Source organism: Podarcis erhardii (genome assembly GCF_964252035.2).
Source record: "Podarcis erhardii genome assembly, chromosome: 14".
Classification (NCBI taxonomy): Eukaryota; Metazoa; Chordata; class Lepidosauria; order Squamata; family Lacertidae; genus Podarcis; species Podarcis erhardii.
In genome coordinates, this window is record NC_138503.1 from 17,962,895 (window position 1) to 17,975,628 (window position 12,734).

A 12,734-nucleotide genomic window follows, 5' to 3' on the forward strand; every position below is an offset into this window, starting at 1 on the left:
GAACCCACAACAGCTTGGCTAAAATATCGCAGAAGATGTCCCAAGCATTCCAAGTCTATTGCATATTTCCAGGCTACAGACCATTGGCCTTTGGGTGGCCTTTGGAGGTCGGCTTCAGAACTCTCTGTTCAGTCTTTGAACACCCCACCCTATCTTACAATAGAACGGCCGATCTATGGAGGGGGGAACACTTACCGTTCTCACATCAACCATCTGCAATGCATGCCCGCCTGGACTTTGCATGTAAATGTGCAGGAAGCATAGAGGAGAGGAATTCGATGGGTGGAGATGGTACTGCTTGTCCTTAACATCACAATTGCCGAAACATTTAAGGGCCACGAGGAAAACTGCACAGCTATCAGCTGAAGGTGTGTGTCAGGCATCTGAGAACATCAGATCTTTACAGCATCTCCTCTCCTCTTCTCCATGCCCCTTCCCCCTCTTCATCTTTCTTCCCTCTCTGCTTCTCACGTTCTTTTCCTTCTTTCTGCTGACTGGCAAATGACTTCCTCTTAAGCGGCAGGGCTGTGATGTCAGCAGAAGTATTATGACATCAGAGTGGTGTAACCCCTCTCTATCCTATCCCTTCTCCTTCCTTCTCCCTTCCTGGCAAAGAGGAGCCACCATTGCAGGAGAAAACCAGGGGGTGTGGGCAGTGGCGTAGCGTGGGTTGTCAGCACCCGGGGCAAGGCAAGTAATTTGCGCCCCCTAACCCGTGGATTTGCGCCCCCTAACCCATGGATTTGCGCCCCCTAACCCTAACCCCCAGATGTTGCGCCCGGTGCAGCCGGCCCCCCCTGCACCCCCCACGCTACGCCACTGGGTGTGGGCTTGCTTGACCCCCCAAAGTAGTTTGGTGTCATCAGGTTCAATAGTCCTGCAAATGCATGCCCAAGACATGTGTTCCGCAAGCAGATTTATGGACATGTTCACGTGTAGAAATGCGCACAATTGCATAGGTTTATATGACACACTGCTAAAGGAAGAACAAAAAGCAGTTTACAATCCTGATGTTCATGCTCATTGTTGTGTTGTATTATTTATTGCATTTATTCCCTGCAAGGAGCTCAAGGTGACATCCATGGTTCTCCTCATCTGCAAGATTGTGCCTTGCCATTAATACTGTGATGGCCTGGGACTCGGGCTCGGACTCGGAACCAGAGGAGTCTCAGTCTGCACCAGATCCTTTGCCTCAGGCATCATCTGAACCAAGTCTGGGGCCTGGTCCTGAATAGTCCCAGTCTGCACAGGTTCCCCTGCAACAAACACCAGCTGGGCCGAGTCAGGGGCCTGAGCCTGCCCTGGCTCCAGATGCAGGGATTACCTCGTTGCCTTCAGCTGGGCCATCACTTACAGCTGCTCCACTACCGGTTTGGTCAGGGGAGGCTGAGGCGGCCCCTGGGTCTAGTAACCCACCGACATCTCCCGAGCTGCAGAGACTAAGGTCTGAGAGAAGGAGAGACCTGAGTGCTCGCAGGAGGAGTGCTTGCCTTCGGGTGAAACAGGGAGGTGAGTCACCAGGGGATCAGGACCCGCCGTTAACCCAACAAAGATAAAAGGCTGTTGGACCCCGCCCCAGGTTGTGGGAGCAACATCCTGCCCCTGTCTTTGCCTGGTTTCCTGCCTCATATCATGCCTTGGCCCTGGCGGACTGACTCCTAGCGGAACCTTCGGATTCTGGACCAGTCCTGGATCGCTTTTCATGGGTTACCCCCAGGCCCTGCATAAATAGTCCCTGCAGTATCCTGGGAGGAGAAGGGTGAGGAGAGAGGGATTTTGTTGACGCAGTTCCAGCTTGAGGTCTTCCCCATGTCATCTGTTTGGTCACATGATGCTGGACCAGGTGGCCACTGGCATGATCCTGCTCTTACCACTTCCACCCAACACAAACTTTGCTTTCACATCTTTTGTCACTAGGGTTGGCCAATATATCAATATATTGTCCAAAACCAGTTTGTGATATCATTGATTTCATGGTTTTTAACCTGACAATATATTGCAATTCATGGTGTGTGTTAGGGCTGGGTGATATATCGCCCAAAACCAGTTTCAGATCCATATTATGGTATTGGTTTTTGACCTGTCAATATATTGTGAATCGTGACGTTTGTGTGTGCTATGCAAAAGTCACAATGTCGGGGAAACCATGAAGCCAGCTGGTGCCTCTACATAAAAGTAAAGGGTAAAGGGACCGACTCTGGGGTTGCGGCACTCATCTCGCTTTATTGGCCGAGGGAGCCGGCGTACAGCTTCCGTGTCATGTGGCCAGCATGCCTAAACCGCTTCTGGCGAACCAGAGCAGCGCACGGAAATTCCGTTTACCTTCCCACCGGAGTGGTACTTATTTATCTACTTGCACTTTGATGTGCTTTCGAACTGCTAGGTTGGCAGGAGCAAGGACTGAGCAACAGGAGCTCACTCTGTCACAGGGATTCGAACCGCCAACCGTCTGATCGGCAAGTCCTAGGCTCTGTGGTTTAACCCACAGTGCCACCTGCGTCCTATGCCTCTACATAGATCCATCTTTATTTCAGACATTGTGATATACAGTAGACACTCGGGTTATGTTACTCTCGAGTAACGTAAATGTCGGGTTGCGAAAGAGGCAAACCCGGAAGTATTTTTCTGGGTTTCGCTGCTCGCACATGCGCAGAAGCGCTCTATTGCGCCACGCATGTGCGCAGAAGTGGTGCCTCTGGATACGGATTTTTGGGGATGCGCATGGACCCCCAGAACGAATTAAATTTGTATCCAGAGGGTCCACTGTATCAGTATATCACAATGCTTAGGTGGTGATATATCACAAATTTGAAAACCAAATATTGTCTAGCCCTATATGTCGCCCTTTGCAAAAGTGACCCACCTTTGGACCCAGCCCCAGCCCCAACCCCAACCGAACCCCCACATCCTCTTCCCTTTCCCTGACTTTAAAGTTATAAACAGCAGGCTTTAAATGCATGAGAGAATAGAGTTCCTACACACACCTGCAGGCTACAGCTTCTGTTTTCTTACCTGGCAGAACGCCAGTTTTCACAAGAGCAGCATCTGTTACCAGAAGCCAAGTCGGCCTACCAAATGAGGCAATCCCACATTGCCGGGTGTTTTGCTTGTCCTGCAAAGGTTCGTACGAGGACATCAAGTTCTTTGGAAGTCCTGGAGCTCTGGCCTTGCTTCATAAAGCATGCTGTCCATTGTGTGTTGTTTTTGTGAATAGTACGGAGTGAAACTCACACAAGACCGAGAGTAAACTTCATTGGTGTTGGTTTGCTTCTTAAAATCACCTCCGGGCTCTCGCAGAAATTTCTCTGCAAGTTCAATGACATCGATATCATGTTACAAAAATTAACTGTATGAAATTACTTGGTGCAGAATTAATTTGATACTGTATCTGCTAAACACCAAAATAACCCGTCAGGAGAACACCAGATATCGCAGCGGTGGGGAGCTCACAGGACTGTTTAGTTGCTCCAGGCCTCCCTGTTTGGGGTCATTCTGGGCAAGCCATGCCCACTTGCACCACACCTGACACTATCGATTATGTCGGATGTGGGGCAGGTAGAAACACAGGTGGACCAAAATGGTGTGGTTTGCATGCACTGCTGAACAGGGCATAGCTGTCAACCGTCCCTTACTTGGCGGGAAAGTCCCTTATCCCAGTGCCGTGTCCCGTTGCTGTCCCTTATTGATGATGTCCCTTAAATTTCCTGGGTTTCAAAGGAAGCAGCTCCTCTCCCTCCCTCCCTGCCGTCCAGGGAGGAGGGAGGCTCCAACTGTGTTGCTTGGCTGCGTTGCTCACCCAATAAGGAGTCTAAGAACGACTGGGGGGTGGAGCTTGCATGCCTTGTGCCGATCAAATCAGCCGCGTTACCTGGGGACTCGCCTTTGCTCAGCGCTTCCCAGCAGAGAGGTGACGGTGGTTTTCCTTGCTGCATCCCCTTTGCCGGGTTGCTGCGCTGTGGGAACCACCGCCTGAGGCTTTGTTTGGCTGCTGGCTGGGCTTTCTGTCTTTGGCTTGGAGGGGCTCAGAAGTTGAACATACCTGTGCTTGGAAAATCCCTTATTTTGGCTGCTGATCCCTTATTTTCGAGGCTGCTGGTCCCTTGTTTTCAAATCTGTAAGTTGACAGCTATGGAACAGGGGCACCTGCAATGGCGACCGCCTCAGGCGGCAGGGTCCACAGGTGCAGCAATCCGGCCTCCAAGGAAATGTGATGACTTTAGATGAGGCTGGCAGTGCTCCCTCCTTGACAGCTCTCCCATGCCGCCACGAGCTACAGCAGCCTCTTGACAAATATGAGGTACTGCTTGTCTCCTCCCACCCTTTTTCCTGATGCAGATCTTTATTGTTCCTGACGTAGGTCTTCACTCACCCCTTCTTTCCCGGTTTGCGTAGAAAAAAACCCACTGTGTGGTTTGCCTCAGGTGCCGAAATGTCTTGGGCCAGCCCCAATCACAGGTTGCCAGGAACAGTATTCTTCAGTCAGCAAATGCCTGGGTAATCACGAATGTTTTAAAATTCCTCCTGAAAGTTAATAATGATGATGATGATAGTAATAGTAGTAGTAGTAGTAGTAGTACAGTGGTACCTTGGGTTACAGACGCTTCAGGTTACAGACTCTGCTAACCCAGAAATAGTACCTCAGGTTAAGAACTTTGCTTCAGGATGAGGACAGAAATCGTGCTCCAGCGGCACGGCGGCAGCGGGAGGCCCCATTACCTAAAGTGGTACCTCAGGTTAAGAACGGTTTCAGGTTCAGAATGGACCTCCAGAACGAATTAAGTACTTAACCCGAGGTACCACTGTTATGATAATAATAATGATGATAACAATAATAAATTTATTTATTTATATCCTACCTATCTGGCTGGGTTTCCTTAGCCACTCTGGACGGCTCCCAACAGAATATGACAAAACATCGAACATTAAAAACTTCCCTAAACAGGGCTGCCTTCAGATGTCTTCTGAAAGTCAGGTAGTTGTTTATTTCCTTGACATCTGACGGGAGGGCGTTCAACAGGGCTGGTGCCACTACCAAGAAGGCCCTTCTCTGCCTGGTTCCCTGTAACCTCACTTCTCACAAGAAGGGAACCGGCAGAAGGCCCTCGGCACTGGACCTCAGTGTCCGGGCTGAATGATGGGGGTGGAGAAAGCCACACCTTGCAATGGATGGCATTCCACAACCAGGGAGCCACTACTGAAAAAGTCCTGTCAGTGTCAATTGGGCAGTACCCAGTGCGGGGCCAAGTCCACCCAGGAGGCAAGATGAGGCAATCACTTCAGATGGCAGAATCCATAGGGGCAGCAGATCTGGATGTAGATCTATATTTCACCCTTGTTCCTGATGGAGAACTTTACTCCTTCTTCCCTGTTGGGGAGGAGGCGCCATTTTATGGTTTGCCTCAGGAGCTGAAATGTCTTAGGGTCTACCCCGGTGACACCACACCAGGAAACCCTCAGCTGACAATCGTAGGGCCCAAGATGGTTATAGTAAAATTATTTATACCCCGCCCATCTGGCTGGGTTTCCCCAGCCACTCCGGGCGGCTCCCAACAGAATATTAAAAACACGATAAAACATCAAACATTAAAAAATTCCCTAATTGATATTAGCCTAGCTGTCTGTTCATCAGTGTAACTAAAAATATTCCAAACTCCTTGCCATTGTACTCTCCATTGTACACCCCTATACAGATGGCTTCCAATCAACATGTGTGCTGCTAGTAATATATCTGAGAAATAGATTCACTATCTTAGGTGCAAATCTGCAGCCCCACCCCAGGCTGTGCCTGAAATATGCAAGTTCAATCTCTCTGAAAACTGATTCCCCCCCCCCCTTTTTAGTACTTAGTTCTGCCAAAGCACAAACGAAACTGGTGACATGCTTCCTTTTTGTTTAGAGTATCCTCCGTCACCAGGGTAGCTCCCTCCTGCGGATTCTTGCTGTACAAAGCACATTCATCCCAAAGGAGCAAGCCGAAAATTGGCTGAACCTAAATGAACCTTTATTGATGGAATTCAAAAGAAATGTGTTGTATTTTTCAGATACAAATCTATATATTCCATGAAAGGTTTTAGGAAGGGATCCATACTGCTAATAATAATAATAATAATTTTAGTATTTATACTCTGCCCATCTGAATGGGTTTCCCCAGCCACTGCTATGTGTCTACTTAGCACTGGGAATATCCCTTTATGAATAACAGGAAGTAAATAAAATTGGGAGATTCTGTCCTTCTGTGTCAGTAAAAACAACAACCTTGTAAGTGGATTTTGAAATATACCCCTGAATAAGTGCTTCATCTATTAAACATGCTGTGTCTTTTTTTATTCTCCACATGGGGTTATTTTCACAATGAATACAATGGGCCGTATTGCCTAGCTATCCCAAATCTTCCTTAATATCATTCTTTCTGTCCCAGATAACTAAAGCTCCATCTTCAATGGCTGGTCTGATGATAACAGCCTTTCTGTTTTTCAGCTTCTGCAAGGTCAATTGCTTGAGTTATGCCAAAGAGGTGTGGCCTGCTAGCCTGCGTCTATATTGCTTATCTCTTTGATGACCTGATCCTGAAAGACCTTAATATAGTTAATATTGGAAGAGGGATTAAAAGCGGATTTTCGTCTTAAAATATCCTTTTCAGGTAAACCGCCATTGCTGGACCCAGAAGAGTCGCTGGAACAACATCCAGTTCTGCCTCCTGCCCAAGCCAAACCTGGCCTTCGACGGCTCTGATGTCCCATCTCGCCTGACCCTTGCTGTGTACTCTGCTTACTTGGACCCTGATCTTGGACCGGTCCCAGATACTGCTTTGGTTGCTCACCCATCAGGGTTGCTGCTGGCAAGCCTGCTGTCAATTTGGGAGCCCAGGGAGAACGCGAGAATCCAGTATACCTGAAGGAGCGTCTCCACCCCCATCGTTCTGCCCGGACACTGAGGTCCAGCACCGAGTGCCTTCTGGCAGTTCCTTCCCTGCGAGAAGCCAAGTTATAGGGAACCAGGCAGAGGGCCTTCTCGGTAGTGGCACCCACCCTGTGGAACACCCTTCCACCAGATATCAAAGAGAACAACTACCAGACTTTTAGAATACATCTGAAGGCAGCCCTGTTTAGGGAAGCTTTTAATGTTTGATGCATTACTGTATTTTACTATTTCGTTGGAAGGCGCCCAGAGTGGCTGGGGAAGCCCAGCCAGATGGGTAGAGTATAAATAATAATAAATTATTATTATTATTATTAAATATGAAAATGGCTGCTGTGAAACTGAGATTTTATTATTTGTTTGTCTGATTATTAGACTTGCTAGTCACTTGGCACGCAGAGGCTCCCCAACAACATCTGACGTATCTGAGCTGGACCATAAAGAAGGCTGATCGCCGAAAAATTGATGCTTTTGAATTATGGTGCTGGAGGAAACTCTTGAGAGTCCCATGGACTGCAAGAAGATCAAACCTCTCCATTCTTAAGGAAATCAGCCCTGGGTGCTCACTGGAAGAGTCAGACACGACTAAACAACTAAACAACAACAACTGGAAGTGTATGCGACTAAACGACTAAACAACAACAACCACAACAACAATAATATTGGTGGTCAACAAAAGAGGTTCAAAGACTCTCTCAAGGCAAATCTAAAAAATAAAAAGTAATATAAATGCTGGCAACTGGGAAACACTGGCCTGCAAGTGCTCCAATTGGAGAACAGCCTTTACCAAAGGTGCCATGGGCTTTGAAGACGCTCAAACTCAAGACGCAAGGGAGAAAGGCACTAAGAGGAAGGCACGCTTGGCAAACCCTCACCATGATCAGCTCCTGTCCGGAAACGTATGCCCCCACTGTGTAAGGATGTGTGGATCCAGAATTGGCCTCCACAGTCACTTAAACCATGTTTATGGAAGACAAATCTTACTCAACTACGAGTGATTGCCAAAGAAGAAGAAGAGAACAGTTATTATGGGTTGGGGCTAAGACTCCAGTCCTTAGTGTGTTCTTGGATTGCTTTCATTTCCCCATGTAGTTGTGTGTTAGCTTGTCTCAAACAACAGTCTCCTGTTCTGGGCTTGCAAAGCAGAAATCTTGCTTTATATCTCTCCCAATACATATATTCCGAAGGATGTTGTTACAATGCAGTTCACATGGCTGCCAAAAGGTGGTGCTGCAAACTGCAGCATCATGACAAATTGGACTCTTAGAAGTGCTGGGACATCACAACAGCAGCAAAGAGAGAGGAAGAGCCAGATGGGAATCCTGGACCAAAGAGCGAAGATTTAGTGACGTCTAAGGAGAGTGGAGAGTGGTAGCTCTGGGAAGGGTAGTCAGTAGGTAGGGTTGTTGAATGAAGTGAGCAGAGGCACAGCCCCTAGTTAAATAAGAACTGAACATCCAACCCTCATTGGGTTCCGGAAACCTGAAGTCCATTGTAGGCATTTGTTTACCTGTGCACACAGTCGGTTTTTTATTATTTAATTGAAATACAAGTTTTCTGATATTCCAGACGTGCACAATTCAGCTGGTTGAAAAATACAACAACAACAACAACAACAACAACAATAATAATTTTATTATTTATATGCAGCCCATCTGATTGGGCAGCCCCGAGCTAAAGAGATACAAATAATAATAATAATAATAATAATAATAATAATAATAATAATAATAATTTATTTATTTATACCCAGCCACTCTGGGCAGCTCCCGACAGAATATTAAAAACACAATAAAACATCAAACATTAAAAACTTCTCCTGACAGGGCTGCCTTCAGATGTCTTCTAAAAGTCAGATAGTTACTTATCTCCTTGACATCTGATGGGAGGGCGTTCCGCTAGGCAGGTGCCACTACCGAGAAGGCCCTCTGTCTGGTTGCCTGTAACCTCACTTCTCGCAGGGAGGGAACTGCCAGAAGGCCCTCGGAGCTGGACCTCAGTGTCCGGGCTGGATGACACTTCTTCAGGTATACTGTGCCGAAGCCGTTCTCATATTCAGTGGTGCCCCGCAAGACGAACGCCTCGCAAGACGAAAAACCCGCTAGACGAAAGGGTTTTCCGGTTTTGGAGGCGCTTCGCTAAACGAATTTCTCTATGGGGTTGCTTCGCAAGACGAAAAAATCTTGCGAGTTCCCGCATTTCTCTCTCGCTTTTTTCTGCCCTTTCCCTAAGCGCTAAGCCGCTTATCAGCTGTTCCGCTGATAAGCCGCTTCTCAGCTGATCGCTAAAAGCCGCTAGACCGCTAATAGCGCTAATCCGCTAAGCTGTCAATGGGCTTGCTTCGCAAGATGAAAAAACCGCTAGACGAAGAGAATCGCGGAACGGATTAATGTCGTCTTGCGAGGCACCACTGTAATGGCAATTGTTCCCACCTGAGAGATGCCAGAACTGAGTTGTGGTAAGTTGTTCTGCCTTCCCTCGCTGGCAGCTAACCAAGGAGGGCCTTGTCAACAGAACTAGGGGGTTTGGTGAGGGACGGCACCCAGAAAAACACCACCATACATGTGCAAATCCACCTGCCCCCACACAATGCACTTCAGTATGTCCACAGTTTTATAACTTGTGATTTCATGTAGGATCCTGCCCTCCTTTACCATATTATCTGTGGATTGTGGAAACGCAAAGTAAGTGAGGGAAAATTCACCTCAAACTGCCATGCACACACAGCCCCAGTCAATTGCTGGAATTTTAGCCGTATTATCATCAACATGCTTTTATTGTTTATTTATATTTTTTTCTCCTTTTACCTTGTTGTGCACCATTTTAGTAGCTTCTGGCTTATAAATCTGCCCCAGTGAAGTAAATAAATAAGAGGAGCAACTTAAATGCCAAGCAAGACCATGCTTTATCCAAGTTCAAGAGAGTGGCGAGGGGTTGTGGTGGGGGAGACACAGCACACAATCTTGGCTGAAGTGGAAACTCAAGCATGCTAAGAACTAATTAATTGGACATGGGCTCCTAATAGCAGAAACGACCCTACTGTGTTTATGCCTCTCTATTAATATTGATTTCAAACTACACAGACACAGATTGTTAAGCTTATAAATTGGGAAGCAGAGCATTATAAGGCTTCCGACAGCTCTCATCAAGATGCGTCGGCACACCCGCCGTTCAAACAAAATACGCTGAAAATGGAGCTCCTTTAGGCAGAACAGAGTTGTTGTTTTTCTTGTTGTTCTTATTACTTAGGTGATTTATATCCCCCTTAGCATCTTGGGCAAAATCTCTAAGTGACCTACAACAATCTGAAAGCGTTAAATATCGAAATAGAATAAAAACCTCCCAATAGAAATTGTAAATTCATCACAAAAAGCCCACCATTCACAGCTGCACAGCCAGCATCGAAGGAGGATAAAGACTCCTACAGTGGTACCTTGTGTTACAGACGCTTCAGGTTACAGACTCCACTAACCCAGAAATAGTACCTCAGGTTAAGAACTTTGCTTCAGGATGAGAACAGAAATCAAGAGGTGGTGGCACAGCAGCAGCAGGAGGCCCCATTAGCTAAAGTGGTATCTCAGGTTAAGAACAGTTTCAGGTTAAGAACAGACCTCCAGAACGAATTAAGTTCTTAATCCGAGGTACCACTGTAATCCTAAACAAGGCAAGTGAATATTTAAGAGATGCTTAAAACTTCTAGGACTTCCGGTTTGCCATGAGGGGAGAAGGAAGCCGGTACAACAGCTAACTGGCTGATGGTTTTGGAGTTTTGGGGCGACTCGTAGGCAACAAGTGACCCAAAGACAGTCCTGAAGATGACTGGGACGACCCAAAGTTTGTAAAATATTTATTTTGAGTGGCAAACTGTGGTGATACTGGTGCAAAGCACATTTCACACAGCAATGAATGTGGCCCTCAGTAGTATTCCCACCACCAGCTACAAGATATTCATCCCAATCCAGATAGGAGCACCTCTGAACACACACAGTTCCCTATCCTGATTCAGCCGTTGGGACTTACAGGGGCAATAAATGCATCCGGAAAAGTGCAACAATGGCTTAAATGTTACCTGGTTGGCAGTTCTGAACAAGTCATAGCCATTTCCCACTGTTTTGTGAATCCCGTGAATTTAAAATGCTATTTCATAGGTTCCTTAAAGGGCATCCCAGGCACCAAAGTGAACAAAATACAGTGGTACCTTGGTTCCCGAACGGCTCAGCTCTCGAACGCCGCAAACCAAGAAGTAAGTGTTCCAGTTTGCAAACGTTTTATGGAAGCCAAACATCCACTTTGGCTGTTGGCATTGTTTCCGGGGCCAATTTCCCTGGCACCATATTTGTATAAATTAACTATCCCAGGATACAGCTGTGCCTTCACACTGGCCAGATTGGATGTGATGCCCTCTGCCGTACTTGAGGGAAGATACCAAAAGATTCCAACTGAGAAACGACTCTGCCCCTGTGGGGATGGCAGTCTGGAAACAGTGGCGCATGTTCTCCTGTCCTGTCCCCTTTATAAAGATCTGAGGAATGAGATCATTACCTCACTCTTATTTACCATCCCAGGCTGCCCATCTGAGACCACATTGTTCTTTCTTTTATCAGATCAAAATGATCAGACAACAGCAAAGGTTGCTAGGTTTATTGAGGGTGCGATGAGATTAAGGGCCACTATCTGAACGGTAATCTTGGTCATTTGATTGCCCTTTTACCCATTGCTGTCTTTTTATTTGTACATATTGATTGTTTTATGTTGCTATGGCCGTTGGCTAATGTGAATAAAGTTTATCTATTCTATTCCGGGGCCAATCAGAATCCGTGCCTTGGTTTGCGAACGCTTTGGAAGTCGAATGGACTTCCAGAACGGATTGAAAACCCCACCCTCACTTCTCCCCCCATCCCCACACTTCTGTGAAGCGCACCCCCCCACACACACTGCATACAACTGGGCACAGGCCTCCCCCCCTTCGCCGCTCACCTCTTGCCCCCACTGACCCACAGTCAGTTTCTGCCTGCTTGCCTGCCTCTTGCGCCCCCCCATTCACCCCTCCTGCCTGCCCTCTCCCCAGCTGCCCTGGCCCAGACACACTTGGGAAGGGTGCCAAAACCAGGAAAAGAGAGAGGTGCCCAGCTGAGGGGGAGGTGGCTGCCCAAGGGAAGGAGGGCGGAAGGCACCAACTTGCAGAAAATATTGCCCCCCTAAATATTTTATTTTATATGCCTGTTGTCTTTGTCCATGGAGTTTTCTTGGCAGGGATACTGGAGTGGCTTGCTGGTTCCTGCTCGGCATAGCTCATAGCTTCTCTGAGTTATTCAAGCCCCTTTGCCACGGCAAGGTAGTGATCCATGAAGGGGTCACTGCAGATGGTGACAGCAGTCACAAAATTAAAAGACGCCTGCTTCTTGGGAGAAAAGCAATGAGAAACCTAGACAGCATCTTAAAAAGCAGAAACATCACCTTGCCAACAAAGGTCCATATAATTAAAGCTATGGTTTTCCCAGTAGTGATGTATGGAAGTGAGAGCTGGACCATAAAGAAAGCTGATCGCCGAAGAATTGATGCTTTTGAATTATGGTGCTGGAGGAGACTCTTGAGAGTCCCATGGACTGCAAGAAGATCAAACCTATCCATTCTGAAGGAAATCAGCCCTGAGTGCTCACTGGAAGGACAGATCCTGAAGCTGACCATATACTTTGGCCACCTCATGAGAAGAAAAGACCCTGATGTTGGGAGAAAGGGACGGCAGAGGACGAGATGGTTGGACAGTGTTCTCGAAGCTACCAGCATGAGTTTGACCAAACTGCGGGAGGCAGTGG

At 47.3% G+C, this 12,734-nt stretch overlaps 2 protein-coding genes across 2 annotated transcripts in view; both read right to left on the reverse strand.

Moving 5' to 3' along the window:
• Positions 1 to 495, reverse strand: part of ZFAND6 (zinc finger AN1-type containing 6) — a 79,097-nt gene extending 78,602 nt beyond the window's left edge. The window contains exon 1 of the mRNA XM_081839288.1: positions 196 to 495. The gene's annotated coding sequence lies outside the window, so the exon portion shown is untranslated. The remainder of the gene's footprint in view (positions 1 to 195) is intronic.
• Positions 496 to 2,468: 1,973 nt separating this feature from the next.
• Positions 2,469 to 12,734, reverse strand: part of MINAR1 (membrane integral NOTCH2 associated receptor 1) — a 211,501-nt gene continuing 201,235 nt past the window's right edge. The window contains exon 6 of the mRNA XM_081838836.1: positions 2,469 to 2,494. The gene's annotated coding sequence lies outside the window, so the exon portion shown is untranslated. The remainder of the gene's footprint in view (positions 2,495 to 12,734) is intronic.